This window comes from Protopterus annectens, chromosome 4.part1 (genome assembly GCF_019279795.1).
Source record: "Protopterus annectens isolate FY-2018-M chromosome 4.part1, PAN1.0, whole genome shotgun sequence".
Taxonomy (NCBI): Eukaryota; Metazoa; Chordata; order Ceratodontiformes; family Protopteridae; genus Protopterus; species Protopterus annectens.
The window spans coordinates 548,044,114-548,062,842 of record NC_056734.1 but is presented as its reverse complement, the minus strand read 5'-3'; the positions used below and the strand labels follow the sequence as shown (position 1 = coordinate 548,062,842).

Here is an 18,729-nt window from a genome sequence, read left to right as displayed (position 1 = left end):
GTTCCTTTTGTGTTGTGTTAGTGTTGCTGTTATCTAGGTTTTTCTTTGCTTTAATTTGTAGTCTTGCACTTTGCCCGAGATAAAATAGCCCACACTTTTAGTTTATGTTTATTGTTTATTTTGTCGTTTTATTTAAATACAAGTTATTAACTTTTCAAGAGTTGTCAGGAAATAATTATGTAAGTAAATATACTTTTTAAAGCTTTTGGTATGTCTTGCTGTTGCAGTTTATTTTATATTTCTATACTGCCTCTGACTTAATTGTTGTCTATGTTCACATGAAGCTTTAAAACTATATTTACTTATATAATTACCTCCTTACATATCTTGAAAAAATGAATAACCAGTTGTATTTAAGTTAAAAGAAAAATAAAATAAACAATAAACATGAAGTAAAAGTCTGGGACTATTTTATCTCTGAAAAAAAGTAAATGCTGTGTTGTCTGTACGTGTTGGTTGATGTTTCTAAATGCAGGGAAGTAGTTTCTATCCATCTATCTGCAACTGCTTTTTTTCATTTTTGCATATGTGTTGAGGTGTCACTTATACAGTGATAATTGTTTGGAGCCAAGGTTTATATCTCTGGGTCACTGTTTCTGCTGTGGTAGTTCATTCACACTGCAAACTCCACGCAGTAAGTCCTTGTAGGTTTTTATTAACCATCCGTTTTGTGTCACGTAGTGCTAAGGTTTACATTGCCGGTTGGGTATTAGTGTCACGGTAGTTCATTCACAGTTCAAACTTGCGTGCACAGTAACTCCTTGCAGTTTTCTGTTATTATATTTCTAACGTGCATTTAGCTTGCAAATACTGTGCATATGTAATGTTCTTTGTGTGGTCTATGTCTAACATCTTCTTTGTTAAAAGGTTTGCTAGAAAGAATTGCAGTTGTCGGTGTAATCGAGAGGAAGCGAATCAGGGAGATTTCCCTTTTACAAAAAAAAAAAAAAAAAAAAATAGTTCTTACAGCTGGAGTTTCCACACTTTTGATATTTTGGACATGTGTGGTTGCTGACGTAATTGGGAGTAGTCTAGAAATAAGAAAAACTTGTCTGTGCACAGCATGGAAACAAGGTCTACTTCAAATGCTTGTTATTAGAGGGATGATCTTTTCTATCTGGTGATACGAAACAGCCGCTCTATGATACGTTAACAGCCAGACTTTTTCTTGTTAGTTTATTCTGGATTTATAACAAGCACGCTGGCTAGATTGACCAATCAGCATGCACGTTTTTCGTGCTTTGCGATATTCCATTGTATAATATATAATTAAACATATCTCTCAAGATAAGCAACTTGCAGTTTTCTTCAACAACATCTAAGGTTTCACCTGATGTCGTGCAGCAGTTTGCAAGTCACTTGGTTTTTGTAGTATTAAGTATGTACAGAAATATTGCTTACTTTCATATTACTAAGAAAATAGCAATATTTCCAGAATAATGCAATGTAAACTAGCACTAACACTGAATTGGTTTTTGTAGTATTAAGTATGTACAGAAATATTGCTTACTTTCATATTACTAAGAAAATAGCAATATTTCCAGAATAATGCAATGTAAGCTAGCACTAACAGTGAATTGTCCTGTCTCCCACATTGGAGTTTCATACCATTCAACTCAATAAGCTGTAGGTCTCTCAGTTTTGAAAATATGAATGTAAATATGAAAATATGAATAATAAGTGGCAAAGATTAGTTTCTCCACAGCAGGATATCCTAAACTAATGATCTTACTGTCTTTTTGGTAACAACTCCTTGTCCTTCCTAATACTGCCTATTATTAGCTGGTAAGTCATATATTTAAAGAAAGCAGACTCAAGTTTTGGACACCCTAAGAAGGTATTTGTATGAAGTGGAAGAATACAAAAATGGCATTATAGGCTTGAGCAAGTTAACTGATCAAGGAATATCTTTCGGAATTCCAAATTACCATGCACAGCTGACTCTAATGCACAAACTGCAACTTTACAGTATTGAAGCAATCTTATTTTTGTAAGAGCAAGCCTTCCAGAACACCGCTATGTGGGAAACGCTGCTGCTGTAACCTACTCTGGCAGGGGAAAGGCTGCTGCCTCAACCTATTCTGGCAGGGGAAAGGCTGCTGCCGCCACTTACTCTGGCAGGGGAAAGGCTGCTGCCGCCACTTACTCTGGCAGGGGAAAGGCTGCTGCCGCCACTTACTCTGGCAGGGGAAAGGCTGCTGCCGTAACCTACTCTTGGCAGGGGAAAGGCTGCTGCCGTAACCTACTCTGGCAGGGGAAAGGCTGCTGCCGTAACCTACTCTGGCAGGGGAAAGGCTGCTGCCGTAACCTACTCTGGCAGGGGAAAGGCTGCTGCCGTAACCTACTCTGGCAGGGGAAAGGCTGCTGCCGTAACCTACTCTGGCAGGGGAAAGGCTGCTGCCGTAACCTGCTCTAGCAGCACTATTGTTAACTATGTGGCTCTGTCATCATGCACAAGACATCATATCCAGAAGAACAGATGTTTATATTAATGTTTTGTTTTATTTTGGTCAAAATGGTTTGTTGAAAATGCTGTGCTTTAGTTTCAGTCAATGAAAAACAAAGTAAAACACAACAGAACTCACCTTTACCTTTTTTCTTCAGTTTGTGCAATTTTGCAGTTACTATATATGACTATCCAAGAAACATGGGACAGAGACCATGCACTGGGAGGGCGACACTACACTATCTTTATTTTTATATTTTATAGACACCTTTTATGCTACTAGCTGCTGTATTATTTTATACTCTACATTTTGTTAATCATTGGTATCTTACTTGAACATTGTTACCTGCTCGAGCAATGCTATAGCTGTGCCTGCATCTCCTATATTCACAAACATATGTAGCATTCATTAGTAAACCAAGACACTTCCATCTTCCAGAAAAATGGTTATGCAGTCAGTTTTAACCAGCCAGCTTGATGTTTTGTGACAGTATATTAGCTACTTCATACTTACCAAGAACACTAACATGCTGCGTAAAAATTATGCAATACATTAGAGGTGCACTTTTTTACTGAGCATGAAGCCCTCTCTCACACACACACACACACACCATAACACAATGGATTAAAACATCATATGGAAACACCTGCTTCTCAGAGCAATTCTACTACACTTGAATATGTTGAGGTGGTAAGACATTACTGTCCAAGTCTCCTAGACATAGGAATAAAAGATTAAAGCCATCAGACCACACTACCTCTTCTCCCCTTACCACAAACCTCTACAACTAGTACACTTACCTCAAAAGTTAAAACCAGTACAGACACCAACTCTTAAAGCCATTAATGCTTACAAGTGCTCAAGGGAATGTTGGAATGTTTTGATAATCATTATCAGTGCCAGTGGGGCAACACGTACCACTCTTGCCTTTGGTGCAGAAGGCCATGGGTTCTATCCCCACATCAAGTAGATCGATTGCTGACACTAGTGCAGCATAAAGGGGGTACTGTACTTCTAAGTGTATTGTCCTTCAGATGAGATGTGATATGAAGGTCAAATTTGTATGAGTTGGTGGTAGCTCAGATGGATGTAAAATACCCCATGGCACCTATCAAAAATACTAGGGGAAGTTCCCCCAACACCCAGGTCAATTTTCCCCTAGTAGTATAAATACAACCTCGGGTCTCCTCTGAAAAGAGGCCACCACCCTAGTAGGACACACCCAGTCAACAAGGGATAAGAAATAAACAAAATAATTAGACATGTTCACAGACACTGCTCTCACTAGACTGCATAACAGCAAGATGACAAGTTACCAGCCTCTCCTGGTTTGGAATCTGTGATGTTGTCAAAGCCATTTGATCCCTGTTTTCTACCAAACACTAAAACTGGTGGTGACAGTCCAAGCAGAAGTGAATAACGCAGGACAATGTGGCTGACCTTGCTATCAATGTATGTGGCAAAGGCAGGGAAGACACTGGTCTTCTGAGGCATCTTACCATCACCTAGAATGATGTCAATATTTAAAGACAAGATAAATGTATTCAATGCAAAGTTTAGTACCTGGTGTCATTCTATGGGATTCAGTACGTAACTGACTGGAATGAGAAGGATGACATACCCTTATGTTTCCCTAGGGATAGTCTACACCTTTGCCGTTTGGCCTTTGGTACACTGGCAAAAAGCATTTGCTGCCTCCACAATGTAATTTTTTAAAAAAGAGTTTGTCTATGGGACTTTTCAACTTAGCAAATCCAAATTCTAAACTACATGGAAGTGGCTGTTAATGCCAGATATCTCAACGAAGAGATGCCTAAACTTGAGGCCATCCAGCAACTTCCATACATACATGAATTAACAAAACATGGTTCCATTGTAATAAAAGCACTCCCTCTATTCTTGCTTTCAGCACATTTTGCACCTTCAGACCTAAAACTAACTGTGCGTGAGTGCCAGTCTTTGGCAGATACTCCATATCATAGTAGATTCCTCACAACCACAAATCTAACTACTAGAAACCAAGTTATGAACATGGTCCAAGAAGTCATTGAGGACCACCAAGATTCTTAGTCATATACACCCAAGTGCACTTAAGTAGGTACACAAAGGTTCATACTTCCCTTTTCAACCACTTAATAGTGCTCAACTCCTAAACTGAGCAAAGCTGTATATGGCAATACTGAAATAAATTTTTCTACCCTTTCAATCATCAAGACTAGCCTTAAATGTAGTCAAAGTAGTTGAGTCTCCTACAGGCTCCTTCACACTGATCTTTGTTTAGCATTTTGCATCATGAAATATCTAACTCATCTTAATCTTTCATATTTTCTAAAACAAACTGGGTCTTCAACACCCCTGCAAAAAAGTTTAGTATAAAACAAATTACCAGGATAGGTTATAGTCAGGTCAACAAAGTTAAGGTATGCAGACAATGCGGCATTATAGGCAGACTATACAAGAACTTCAGCAAAGGATAGAGGAATTTAATGCAAAACTGAAGGCACATGGGATGAAATGGAGTATAGATAAGACAATTGCAATGGCAGCAAATGAGAGAAATCAGAAGAAGCTGAGAACTGAGATAGAAGAGAAAGTAGTGGAAGAGGTTACCAGCCTCAAGTATCTGGGAGGGGTGGTTAAGGACAAAAGAAGTCTGAATGAAGGGATCAAAGTTAGAATCAGAGGAGCTGCACCCAACTGGTAAAGAGCTTCATGGGTAGAATGCCGAAGATGATAAAAAGTAAGGTGTACAAAACAGAGGTGCGGCCAGTACTACTGTATAGTACAGACACCTGGGCAATAACGGCAAAGCAGGTGAGGAAGCTAGACATCATGGAGATAAAGTACCTGGACTGGTAGTAGGATGCACACTGTGGGACAAAAGAAATGAGGACAGAGCAGAAGTGTAAGTAGCTCTAATTGCAAAGTCAAAAGAGAACAGATTACAGTGCTTCAGGCACACGTACAGAAAAGCAGAAGACAATATGGTGAAGAAGATTTGGGACAGACAGGAAGAAGTTAAGAAAAATAAGGATGTCCAGCAAAGAGGTGGATGGATTGTGTGAGAGAAGATCTGCAACAATCAGGCATGAGTGTTGAAGAAGGTAGGAAACTGGCATTGAATACAGATAGATGGCGACAGTTGACACCATGACCGCATGTAAAAAATTGGTAGAAAGGGGGTTGATGATGGTGAACAAAGTACCAGGGCAAAGCAGACTGGCAAACTCCTATCCCAGTACTTCCCTTACCTTTGGAATTAACTTTCTCTGCACATCAAAGTTGACCTTTACTATATTTAAGGCCATCCTTTACAATTAGATGGGCATTCATAAATTCTCTCCTGCCTTGTCCTGGGAGTTCCTTCTAAAGGCAGGAGAAAATATCTGAATTTACATGTTCTGGCTAGGCAATAAATGGTCTGTAGACTTAACTACATGGCATCTGCCCAAGAACTTAAGAACCTAAGACCACTCCCACCAAAAAAAAAAAAAAGGCTAGTAAATAGCCATTTTTGTGCATGGAATGATTGCGCATGTTGCAAAATGTTTCATTACAATTACAACTAAGCAAAATGTGATTAATTACAGTAATCCTTCCACTTATAATTTAAAATCAAAGATTATGCAACCTTAGAAAAAAAATAAATTTACTGGAAAACTAAGTATTTACTAAGTTCATGCAAATTAATAGTTAAAATATAAAAACAGGACAGTAGGGGGACTTCAGGAGGCTTACAATTCAAACACTGTAAACCTCAATTTAATATTTTTGTGACATTTAATATGCTGAGTTTGGTAAACAATAATTTCCCAAAACATCCCTCAATCAGTTGAAATGGATACCAAAATATAAACTTCAGCAAATAATCCCTTCTTACAGTACGACAGCTGTTATTTTTCATGTCCATGGTAAAATGTATTTTTCTTTCACAATGGAGAATTTACACTAAATTTGTGGTATCACCTTACAAGCCACATGTGCTCATTAGTATTTGCTATACTTATCAAGCAGGGATAGCACGTTACAGTTTTAGCAATTCTGAAAATACTTCAAACCCCATCTTAAATTATAAGTGTTTTTCACTGCATTTTATGAATGAATTAAAAAAAAAAAATCAGACTCCAAAAATACATATCCAAAAGTTCTGCATAAAAATAATAAAAAAAACAAAACAAAAAAAAAAAAACAAATAGGAATCAGAACTAAGGCACAAAAGCAAGACTTTACACTAATAAAAGCACAAAAAAAAAATCACATTTAAATGCATTAACTAATCGTAAACAATGCAAGATACTCCAAAGGGGGAACAATAATCTCTTTAAGAAAATGAAAGCATACAATTCAAAAACAAAAAATGAAGCAGTGTAGGAAGAGTCAAGAAGTTAATAACATATAGCAAAAACAGTCACTATGGCAATAGAAAGCAGCTACTCTAAGTTAGGAGTCAAATTACATATACAAACATTTACACAGCAAGCATGCACACACAGGCAAGCAGGTGAAAGAATTTGATAGGCACAGCTTGATTTAACACAGTGCAAAAAAGTAAAAAACAGTGCATGAATACAAATAAAACATGCATAAAAATTATAACAGAAGCCCAATTAAACTAAAGGTAAACAAGGATACCATAAGATACACCAACTTAAGAAAAAATATGGGAGAAGGGGAAGCACAACTTGTTTACATGTTTCTTTTTTTCCAGCTTTTGAGTTCTCACCAAAATATTACTGTTGTAAATATTTTCAGGGTGCAACAAGTAAATAGTCACCTAAATCAAATTAAAAAAAGAGGGTGACACATTACCACTTGCATGTATGAGTCTTTCACAAACGTGATTATTCTTAGGAATACTTTGACACTGTCACTTCAAAATCAATATACTAATTTATGAGACATTGCATTATTGATGCGCAAATTTCTTCAGCTGAGCTCATTCACCTGCCAGAACTTGGTCACAGTATTGTGTAGTATTAGCACCAGTTTATAAAACAGACTGTGCAATAGCACACAATAGTGTGACAGAAGGGTCCGTTAAATGACTACATTGAAAATTTCAAACAAAAATTCCACATACTTAAAAGTTACAACCCTGCAAATCTGTGCAAATCTGTCAAATAGTTAAAATGAGCACTGGAACTATTTAATATTAAAATACCATACAAAACACCTCCTCCTGTGGTATAGAGGGATAAATTCCCCTACAAAACACCACCTCCTGTGGTTAAGAGATAAATCCCTACCTGTGACATGGATATCCAGTGCTCAATTACTGGACACAAGCCTGGAAACTGCAGCATATACCTTGTCGATACTGTGGGGGGGGGGGGGGGGGGTCGATTGTCTCTCTGCTTTGGTGACACTTAGCTGGAGTTCTGGGTAGAGTAGCTAATGAAGCCCAGGCCGGAGGGGTGTGTTCCCATGGCACAGCCACATAGGTCAGGGAGCAGTCACCCAGGAAGACTGTCTTTTACAACTCCATAAACTGGAGGCTGAAGCATTCCTTGGAAGCTGCTGAGGGGTATTAGGAGCTACTGGGGCTAGAGGGGAGACCCCGGCATTTGCCTGGAAGATGTCCCATGATTTAATCTCATGTCCCAAAAACAAAGAATGGGTCTGTGATGGTTCTCAAGCCTGTGAAGAATGAATGGCTACATGGATAATGGAGACGGTGCCGATTGTGGTTGGTAGAAGGGTTAAAAATACACTACAAAACATATCACACATATACTACTAAATGTAAAACTCAAACTAAAAATAAAAACAAATGCACTGCTAGGTAAGCAGAAGTATAACTGTACCCTGCACTCTCTCTTGTGCCTTACTGCTTACTTAGCAATTTCTACTACTTTGAGTAAAAATCTATAATACACACCCTTGTTTTCAGAGTAGAGGTACTACAATTTATCTTGTGACTTACTAAAATAATAAAGTATGTTTCAATGTCTTGATTTATTTGGCTTTGAAGCCCCCTTAGACTGGTCGTGAGCACCAAGAGGTTTGAATTAGATCACTGAACTAATCACATAAATAGAGAGGGACACTTCCTTTGATTTAAATGTTAAGCATTATTCAAGTATCCAACTGTGTAGGATTATGAGCACAGTTCAAAACAATGATGTTTGTGTAGTTTCACTTCAAAGCGCAGAGAGGATATAATAAATGCCCTACACTCTGTAGGAAACCAAGAGAATGTGGAAATACATTCCGACTTATCTGCTGCCTCTTACTTCCTCATTTCACTCACCAACATATCGGTCTCACATCTTTCAAGTGATGCAAATCACCCTCTCAACAAATATACGTATTTTCAAAGGAGTAAACTGCTTAGTCAGTATATTTTGTGCTGATTTGCCCAGGTTATGAAACAACAAATTCAAGGTGTTTAAAACGTGCACACAACTACATAAATCAATTACACCTTCTTAAATCGTGATGCAATGTAATAATTTCTTGCAACAAAAATACAAATAAATTGTTTATATTAGCTTACTGCTGTAGTAAAAAAATGCAAAAATAACCAAATACTATACACTAATATTCACTGTTTTTGCTCTCACATTCTCTGCTTTTTTCTGACATAAGAACATTTTAATTCATCAGAAGCTACAAAAAGCAATGAGAGAAAAACCTACAGCACTTATCTGTGGATTGCATCAGAAGGTGGATGATCAAATTTCTGAAGCACACAGCCGTTTCACACATTGCTGATGTCATTATATAGAATGACAGGAAGTATAAAAGGAAAAAGCATATTTTAAACTTGTTTACAAAAGAATATCATGTTCAAACAATTTGCTCTGGCACAGCATATGATACTTACAAGCTTTTGACTCGGTTCTGTACTCGGGCAAACAATGCAATTCACACCAACAAACAGAGAGGAAAAAATAAGACACAAGAAAACCAGCAGTAGCCATCCTTTTTCTGAAAGCACAGACACACAGAGAACACACATTTCTCATTCAATATTACTGGACAACAGGGCTTAGGAATATATTTTCAGTGAAGGGAGGAAATAACTGAACATATTAAAGACTTCTCTGTTCTTCTCTTCGTATTCGGAGACCAACTGGAATCCCACTGGGCATTAAGTCATGCTGATCAGTGATGCTGTATATGTTTTCATACAGTAGCAACTTTCACTTCCTCTTCTCTTGAGCTATGCAACTGCTTTTTTTCAATGCGTTACTAACCACAAAAAGAACTTCTGCACATTGAAGATAGATCAGTTGTGCTTTTTAAAATAAAGCACTGTTCGTTAATTACAGGCTAATACTACAACTGCTGTACATGAACTCAGCTTTATTTTGACATTAATATACACAAATACCATCTGTCCAAGTAAAAAAGAATTAGGTTATACCTTGAGGCCAAAATCTCTGTGAAAGAAATAACAGTATTCTATACTGTAAAATAATTGTACAATAAATGCTTTTTGACATTAACCCATCCATATACAGTTAAATAGGTAGCATAACGGCTTAGTCTATGGACATTCAATGTAGAACTAAGAGAGAAACTGTCACATTACAAAAGGGTATTGCTTGGTGTCCCCCAAAGGTCGGTACTGGGCTCATAATCATTCAGTTGTTATTATGGTTTCACTGCCTTTATATCCAACAGTATTTTGCTGTACCTTTGTAGATGACATAAATCTAGGTCCTCCAGTTTTATGCACAAAGGACCGGAGAACCTTGCAGGCACAACTGAACAACTTAATAACATGGTCTACAAATAATGGTGTGGAATTTAATGTTAAGAAGTGTGGGATTATGCACGTTGGCAAAGAAAATCACGAGCACCTATTAGCATATAATAGCAATATTACTGTTCAGCAGATTATTTAGCGAAGATAAACATTACAAGGCCCTAGGAGTCACTGCATCAAAGGACACTTCCTTTTATGTCCACAAGACACTGGCAAAAATTCATACAGAACAATTAAACGTTTGCTCCATACTTCTTCAACGAAGTCTCCAGATTCCCAATCTGTGGCTCCCTAGTGAGACCATGTATTGAATAAAACTCTTTCTTTTGTATACACACAATGTGCACTACCTCAAATAGAACACATTCAATGTACATGCAAGATCACAACTGTGAGAAACTCAACTATGTAAAGCATACGCAATATTCAAGTTTTTTTTTTTGTGGGGTGGGAGTGGGGAGTACAGACTGATAAGGGCATTTACCAGTCTTTACAGCCATACTACAGATACATAGCTGAACCAGGCATCCATCAGTCTCACGTGTAATAAACAACTGTTCTTGTACTTTGACAATGCAGTCAGCAGACTAAAGAATGAGGTTTTCCATGTAACCTGGGCCAAAGGAGCAACTACAGGCCAGGATTGTAAGAAATGATTATTCAACTACTCTAGCATTCTTGGTAACCTTTCTCTAAGAAAGGAATTTGAATTCACGGTCAGCACTCCATCAGCCAAGTCCATTACTGATCTTATGATGGTATAATAAAAAAAAAGGTCACAAAATAGCATCAGCTAACAAATTCCCTAGTTGCAGCACATACAGTCCAGAGGATAGAACTGCTTTTCTGAACCACAGCACAGCAAAATGTGGCAATGCATGCTGTAAGCACACAATAGCCAGTGTGTGTCAGTAGAAGTAACTTTCAAACACACTACTGGCTGCCTGAAACGCACTTTAACAGACTAAACCATAAATTTTAACAGCTTGAAGAGACCACTGCATCTTGATCGCTACTCAGTCTTATATATTCTCATTCTGGATTATACCCCTGCTGCTAAACATGAGCCTTTCAAACCACCCACAAAACTGCATCTTGGTACATACAAATTTTCTCCCAAAATACAAAGCATAAAGGAATAAAAAAATCTCCACATAAATACCATCTGTCAGATCAAGCTTTCCAGTCATTCATGTCTGTGAACTGTCCATCCAGAACAATAAACATTCTTACTCAGATCAAATCCACCACAACTGACCAAAATATCTACGCGCCTAATTACTAACAAAAAAACACTTTAACCACTCCAACTTTATAAACGACCTAAAAATGTGCAACTGGACCCCCCTAAAAAAACTACCTCTTGATGAAGCTGTACTTTATTTCAATACTACCTTCTTAAACACCCTTAACCATCACGCCCCCTCCAGAACAACAAGAATTAAAACTAAATATGCCCTCTGGTTAACCCCAGACACAAAATCCCTGGCCTGGACTATACATTGAACTAAGTAACAAAGCCAAAAAACTCACCAAAACATCTTACTACCAAAAGTTACAGGATAAGCACAGGAACAACCCACAAAAATTTTGGGCAGCAATTAACTCTATTCTACAACCAGGTAAAACAACTACCCCAACCCCAAAAATAGATAACCAAGAAGACATCCCTACTCAATTTAATAAATACAGAAACCACCCAGACCCTTGCAAACAACCAGCCCTATTACAACATCCCCACCCCTGCAAATCCACCCCCCACCCCAACTAACAATTGCCCCAAGTTCAGCTTCCACCCAGAACCAACCAAATCCATTGAAAAACTACTTTGGTCAAACCAACGTCTCCAGCCACAGATAAATTACCTGCTGAATACCTCCAACTGGCTGCAGAAGCCATACAGATCCTGTTTCTCCATCCTAATTAACACATCCATCTCGGAGTGTATAGTACCCAAGCTATGGAAAATATCACATATCACCCCTCTACAAAAAGTGGGAACCTCCCTGGAACTCAATAACTACCGCCCTATAGCCATACTACCCCTTTTATCTAAAATTTTAGAGAGGGTAATAAACAAGCAACTAATGAAACATCTCCTAAAAAATAATCTAATAGCAACACAACAACATGGCTTTAGACCCTTCCATAGCACCACCACTGCACTAACAGAATTCAGCAACATTGTCAATACTCACAGAAACAACAGACTCCTTGTATCTGCCATATCTGCCACCTTCCTTGACTTGTCCAAAGCATTTGATATGGTTAACCACAATAAACTCCTTCTTTCACTAGCAACTCTAAACCTTACCACCCCTGCCATCTCCTGGTTCAAAAACTACCTAGAGGGAAGGAAACAAGCTGTTATGTGGCAAAACCAACTCTCCCCCTCCCTACCAGTCTCCCTAGGAGTACCCCAAGGCTCCATCCTGGGGCCACATCTTTTTACCCTCTTCCCCACTCAGCTCCCAAATAGTATTCCTAAAGCCTCAGTAGTGCAATATGCAGATGATACCACCATAATATGTACAGCCAACTCAATGGACATCCTTCACTCCCTAACACAAGAATGCTTTTCCCTACCAGAAACTTGGATTACAAACCAAAGGCTCATTCTGAACCAAAGTACAACAAAGCTAGTACTCTTTAGCTCCCACAGAGCCACACCTCCCACTGATTCTTTCTTCATCTCTTCCTTTAACAAGACCACAATCACCCCCACAAATCATACCAAACTCCTAGGGGTTGAAATAGATAATCACCTTAGATTTGACCTACATATTTCTATAACCATAAAAAAGTACACAAAAAACTTGGCCTACTGTATCACAATAAAAAATTAGTCACTGACCACTCCAAAACTACAATAGCGAGGACTCCCCTACTATCCACCCTACTTTATGCCTCCCACATGCTTACAAATCTCCACAAATCCGACCTAAACAAACTAGACAGTCGTTATAATAAGATAGCCAAATTCACTACAACCTCTTCCATCAGAACACATCACTGTGAATGCCTAAAAAAACTCAACTGGCTAGAACGACCATAACAACTTCAACTCAAACTATCACTAACCCACAAAAGAATACATAACTCTGAAAATACCCCAGCCCTACAAAATCTTTTGCAACCCTATACAACCGCCACACCCTTAAGGTCTAGCACACAAAACCACCTCAAAGTAACCAAATACAACAACAAAGCTGGTAAGTGTCTACAGCCACTGTATAGCAAAAACCTGAAACTCCCCTCCTGCCCACATAACTGACAACAGATCCCCATCACAGTTCAGGAAACTTGTTAAAACTCACTTTTTGAATAATCGACTGTGCTCACGTATCCCCCCTGGCTAATGTCTCATTAGAACACTTCACCTAACATAACAGCAGTAAACGGTAGTCTAACCACGATCAGCGTACAGCAATCCAAGTAACAATCCAAGTAAGCCACTCACAGAAACTCCGTAGTAAAGATAAAATATGTTTAATCCATGGAGAAACAGAATAAGCGCTTTCGCGTAGGATCACCTACGCTTCTTCAGATATGAAAAACATATGAAAACTCTCCCTATTTTATATCAAATAAGGCGGGAAGAGTAAATGAATTAATCAATCATTCAATCAATCAATTAAATTGAAATTAGCTATGGTTAGATTTATGTCTTTTATATACATAGTTATATTAATATGTAACATCTGTATGCCAGATGTCACATTAGGGAATTATTATTATTACCATCAATATGACTATTGTTATTGTTTTTCCTAATGAAACTATATAGATTTATCTAATTATGATTTTTTATATATAGTATTTCAGTGAATTGTGTCTGTGAATCTGTGGGGACCCATGCCAGTGCTAATGTGTATGGGGCTCCTGTTGCTGCATATGGACGGCTGCAAGTGTCACAGGTGACAACAATGTTCCATATACATATATTTGTTGAGATATTGAGGTAATTAATTTATTTAATACCTCGTTGATACATATGATATAGGTTTTAATTCAATATTTTAGTTTTATGAATGTATATATGACATAAGATTTTGATATCAAGTTACTTTAATTCATTGAATACCATTTGTTTATATATACTTATGGTCAGGTAGCATAGTGAATAATGTTTTTCAGGCATGATTAGCACGATAGGAAGTTGCACTAAATAAGCAACTCCTATCGCGTACCTTATTCCACGTAATAGCGTAAATTGGTTTAGTGGACTATTGGTTGCAGTTGCTTTCTAGGTACTTTTTGTAATAAATGATATATATTTGCTATACAGTGAATAACGCTTTTTGAAGAACACTATTACGTAAGGAAGTTGCACCAATCAAGTGGTTCCTAATGCGTACCTTACTTTACGCAACAGCGTAACTCTGTTCAATGGATTATTGGCTGCGAGTTGCTCTTCAGGTATATATTTTTTGTAACAAATGATATATATATATATATTTGGTTATCTTAAATTCATATGTTTATTTAGTGATCAGAATTAGGATATAGTAAGCTAATATATAACTCATAGCAACCTCATTTACATGCCGGATGGCGATTTACGTTCTGCAGCAATGTTGATTTACTGGTTGCCTAAACGGAACCATCTATGCCGGGTTCAGGCATTTAACAATGACACTCCAGTTTTTATTGTTATAAGAGAAGGGATTGCCTTTTTTAGATGTAATTTGTTTTATGAGTATGTCTTGGTATGAAGTTGTTTTTAATTTGATAGATGTGCAATATTTACAAAAGTGATATTGTTAAATGTTTGATTTAAAGTGTTTATGTCGCAATTTAACACTTGACATTCCTTTGCACGTAATTTAATGTGTATTTTACTGTCGTTTATGATGACATCTAGAAACTGACAGCTTTCTACACCTAGTAATCATTGTAAATGGTTTAGTGTGATCATGGTGAAGGACAATGCTTGAAAAGCAATGTTTGTATTTATTCATGCATTTACGTTATGATCAAGTTCTGTTTATGTTTAGGATGCTGTTAATATAGCGATAGTAACTGTTGCTAAGGCTTTACACTTTAAACAACCAATTGATTGATTGAATGATTGATTGTTAATTCATTTACTCTTCCCGCCTTATTTGATATAAAATAGGGAGAGTTTTCATATGTTTTTTATATCTGAAGAAGCGTAGGTGATCCTACGCGAAAGCGCTTATTCTGTTTCTCCATGGATTAAACATATTTTATCTTTACTACGGAGTTTCTGTGAGTGGCTTACTTGGATTGTTACTTGGATTGCTGTATGCTGATCGCGGTTAGACTACCGTTTACTGCTGTTATGTTATTCTTATTTTTTGACGGTGAGTCTATTTAGTACTGGGGCTGTTTCCTGTGTGTTTTTGGCTTTCTTCATAGTTTGTCACAACCCCATACCCACGATGGAAACACCAGATATTGAACTACGTTATAGACCGGAGGCGAGGGATACAACGAGCTCATGGGAGAGCATTTTACATCATGATGTAAACCCTTTATTGACTCTGGACTTTGGAAATGCAAATGAAGCAGTCAGTGACTCTACCAATGGTGAGAATTTAAATGACTTTTTTACTTTAAGTAAATCATTAGAAGATGATCTATATAGACTGCAACGCTTGGTGTGGCAAAGGCTACACCTAGAAGCCTGTCTACATTTTAAGGTGGTACCCAGGGGCATGCGGGTTTTTTGCATGCCCTCATATGGAGATAGCCACCCAATTCTGCTCAAACAATGGCAGGATTTAAATATAGACTTGGGCTTCAGGTACATGAAGCTATTAATTCAGTATTTCCAGCCAACGGAAACTGAACTCCGTAGTAAAGCAGATGCAACCTATAAAGAAATAATTGAGCGCTTCAGTTCTGATTTTTGCATTAATAAATTGAAAAATATTTGTACGCAAGTCAATGCTTTTAGCATTAGACTTAAACAAATTAAACAAAAGAAATTGATGAGAGACCATAATGATTTTCAGTGTGGTCAGATTTTTGTTTGGCCTAGAACATACAATAATACAAGTAATAATGAGGCTGCCTCTTCTGCCAACCATGTGGCGCCGATGAATGTAACGAATAATCATTTACTGACTGCACCTTCATCTGAGATGTCACCTTCATCTACACCGAGCATACCAGAAAATAGAGAATTTTCATTGGCAGTACAGACTGGTATTACCAACCCCATTGATCCTATGGGTACTGCTACCCATCCACCTAACCAGCTAGCCCTCCTGGATAAAAATATTGCTTCTGCACTTGGAGCTATCCCTAAGGCTCCAATGAATGACAGTACCCATTTTTTACCTTATCCAGTCAAGCAGAATTTTCAGAACAGAGGGCGATCCAACAGCAGGGGCCCACGAAAAAGAAAACCATCAGGAGAGAGATTTGGACAGACAAGGAGAGTAAGGCATTGACTGACTTGGTGTATAATGTATCTGGTACTGACTTGGATGGTACAGAAATTAGTCTACTAAGTAAAGGTCTTAACTTTATTCCAGCTTGCACTGGTGTCTTGAGTGAGACGCTTATTGTTTTAAGACTTTTTTGCCGCAGACTATCTTTAAAATTGCTATTCAAAGATCAACAACAGACCAACATCTAAGACAGCCAAAGATCTCAGTTTAAATCCAAGAGTACTTTTACACCGAATATGCCTGGTCATGTAGAGTGTTTTTTGAAGCTCTGTGAAAATGATTTCTATAAACTGTTTTCTTCTAAAGCAAATAAGTCAACATATTATAATCTAACCTTACTTGAAGACAAGGCATTGAATGAGTTCAAACATAGGAATGACATAACTGTTAAACCAGCTGATAAAGGCGGTGGGGTAGTGGTAATGAATACTTCTGATTACACAGCAACCATGTTCTCCATGCTTACTGATATAAACACATACAAAGAAATATACACGAAAGATGTCGATTATATTATACATAATATACATGATACTCTCTATGATCTGGTCATGTGTAGGCAGATAAGCAAGGAGATTTATGAATTTTTCTATGTTGAAAATCCAGTTCTACCCATTATTAAGGGATTGCCCAAGATACATAAAAATACAACCCCAATACCAATGAGACCTATTGTATCAGGGGAAGGCTGGGCCACCTATAACATCTCCGCCTTTATTGAACATCTGTTGAAACCCATTGTTGAATCATTTCCTTCCATAGTGAGAGATACACATCAGCTATTAGACTGTATAGAAAATATAACACTCAATGTAGATCAACATGATTATCTTTTTGTTACCTTGGATGTTAAAAACTTATTCACCTGCATACCCAATGAAGCAGGCATACAATCCATCAATGAGATATTCACTAAAGAATCAACTTACAGCAAGGATAGAAACCTACTTATTTGTCAACTATTAGACTTGGTATTGAGTAATAACATTTTTGTATTCAGGGAGAAATGCTATTTACAGAAATGGGGTGTTGCCATGGGCACACCCTGTGCCAACTCTTACGCCAATCTAGTGGTTCTAGACTGGGAGTTAAATCATGTGTTTACCCATACTATGTTCAATAGAGTTAGGATGTACAAACGCTTTGTAGATGACATCATAATCATTTGGGAAGGCACGCAAACAGACTAAGTTGTTCTGGTCAGATATAGAATACACCACTTCATTTCTTACATTCACACAAGAGAGTTCAACTGTATCTATCCCCTTTTTAGATGTGACACTCAGCATTAATGATAGTGGACGAGTCACATCAACCTTGTACAGAAAATCAGTTTGGAGGAATACGATACTCAAGTATGAAAGCATGCATCCCAGACATGTCTTCTTTGGTATTATTAAAAGTCAGTTTACGAGATTAAAAAGACTATGTAAAGAACAATCTTTATTACAAAAAGAAGCTGATTTGATGGAATCCTTATTTAAAGATAGAGGGTATAATTCCAGCATGGTGAGGGACATTAGATGTATGGTATTGGACTCAGAGACCTATGCAACATCTAATATACAACATCACTACGCAAGTAGGACATCTTTTAAGACACAATCATTGGATTCATTGAGATATGTCGTTAAATATACAAGTGATGTTAAATCTATCCAAGGGGTGGTCACACGTAACTGGAATATCTTAACCATAGATAGTGCGACTAGGGAGATTATAGGTGAAAGACCGAAATTTCTTTACAGAAATTGTAATAACTTAAAAATGATTTTATGTAAAGACTCATTACCTGGGGTTATTAATATTGCTCCCAATAATATGACCCTAGGAACTTACCCATGTAATAATTGCAACAGATGCAAATATATTACCTCTACTCAGGACTATTTTCATCCACACATGAGTTATAAGTTCTCGCCCAGGTTCACTGCCACTTGTGATACAAAGAATGTCATATATCTTGCTCATTGCTCAAGCTGTGCAGCCTTCTATATAGGTCTTACAAAAAGAAAACTTAGTGATAGGATCTACAGCCACCTATATGATATCAGGAAGGGCAATGATAATAATGCCCTGGCCAAGCACCTGATAGAGCATCCGACACATTCTTTCTTTCAGTTTCGAGTATTAGAGATAGTGGCCT

At 37.6% G+C, this 18,729-nt stretch overlaps 1 protein-coding gene across 3 annotated transcripts in view; it reads right to left on the bottom strand.

Annotated features, from left to right (window-relative positions):
- Nucleotides 1-18,729, bottom strand: part of NCK1 (NCK adaptor protein 1) — a 1,905,596-nt gene that overhangs the window by 1,515,144 nt on the left and 371,723 nt on the right. For 2 of the 3 annotated variants that reach the window (XM_044070357.1, XM_044070356.1), the window contains exon 1: nt 9,274-9,321. The exons of the other annotated variant lie outside the window; for it this stretch is intronic. The gene's annotated coding sequence lies outside the window, so the exon portion shown is untranslated. Of the gene's footprint in view, nt 1-9,273; nt 9,322-18,729 lie in introns of those variants that run through there. 3 annotated transcript variants of the gene reach the window in all.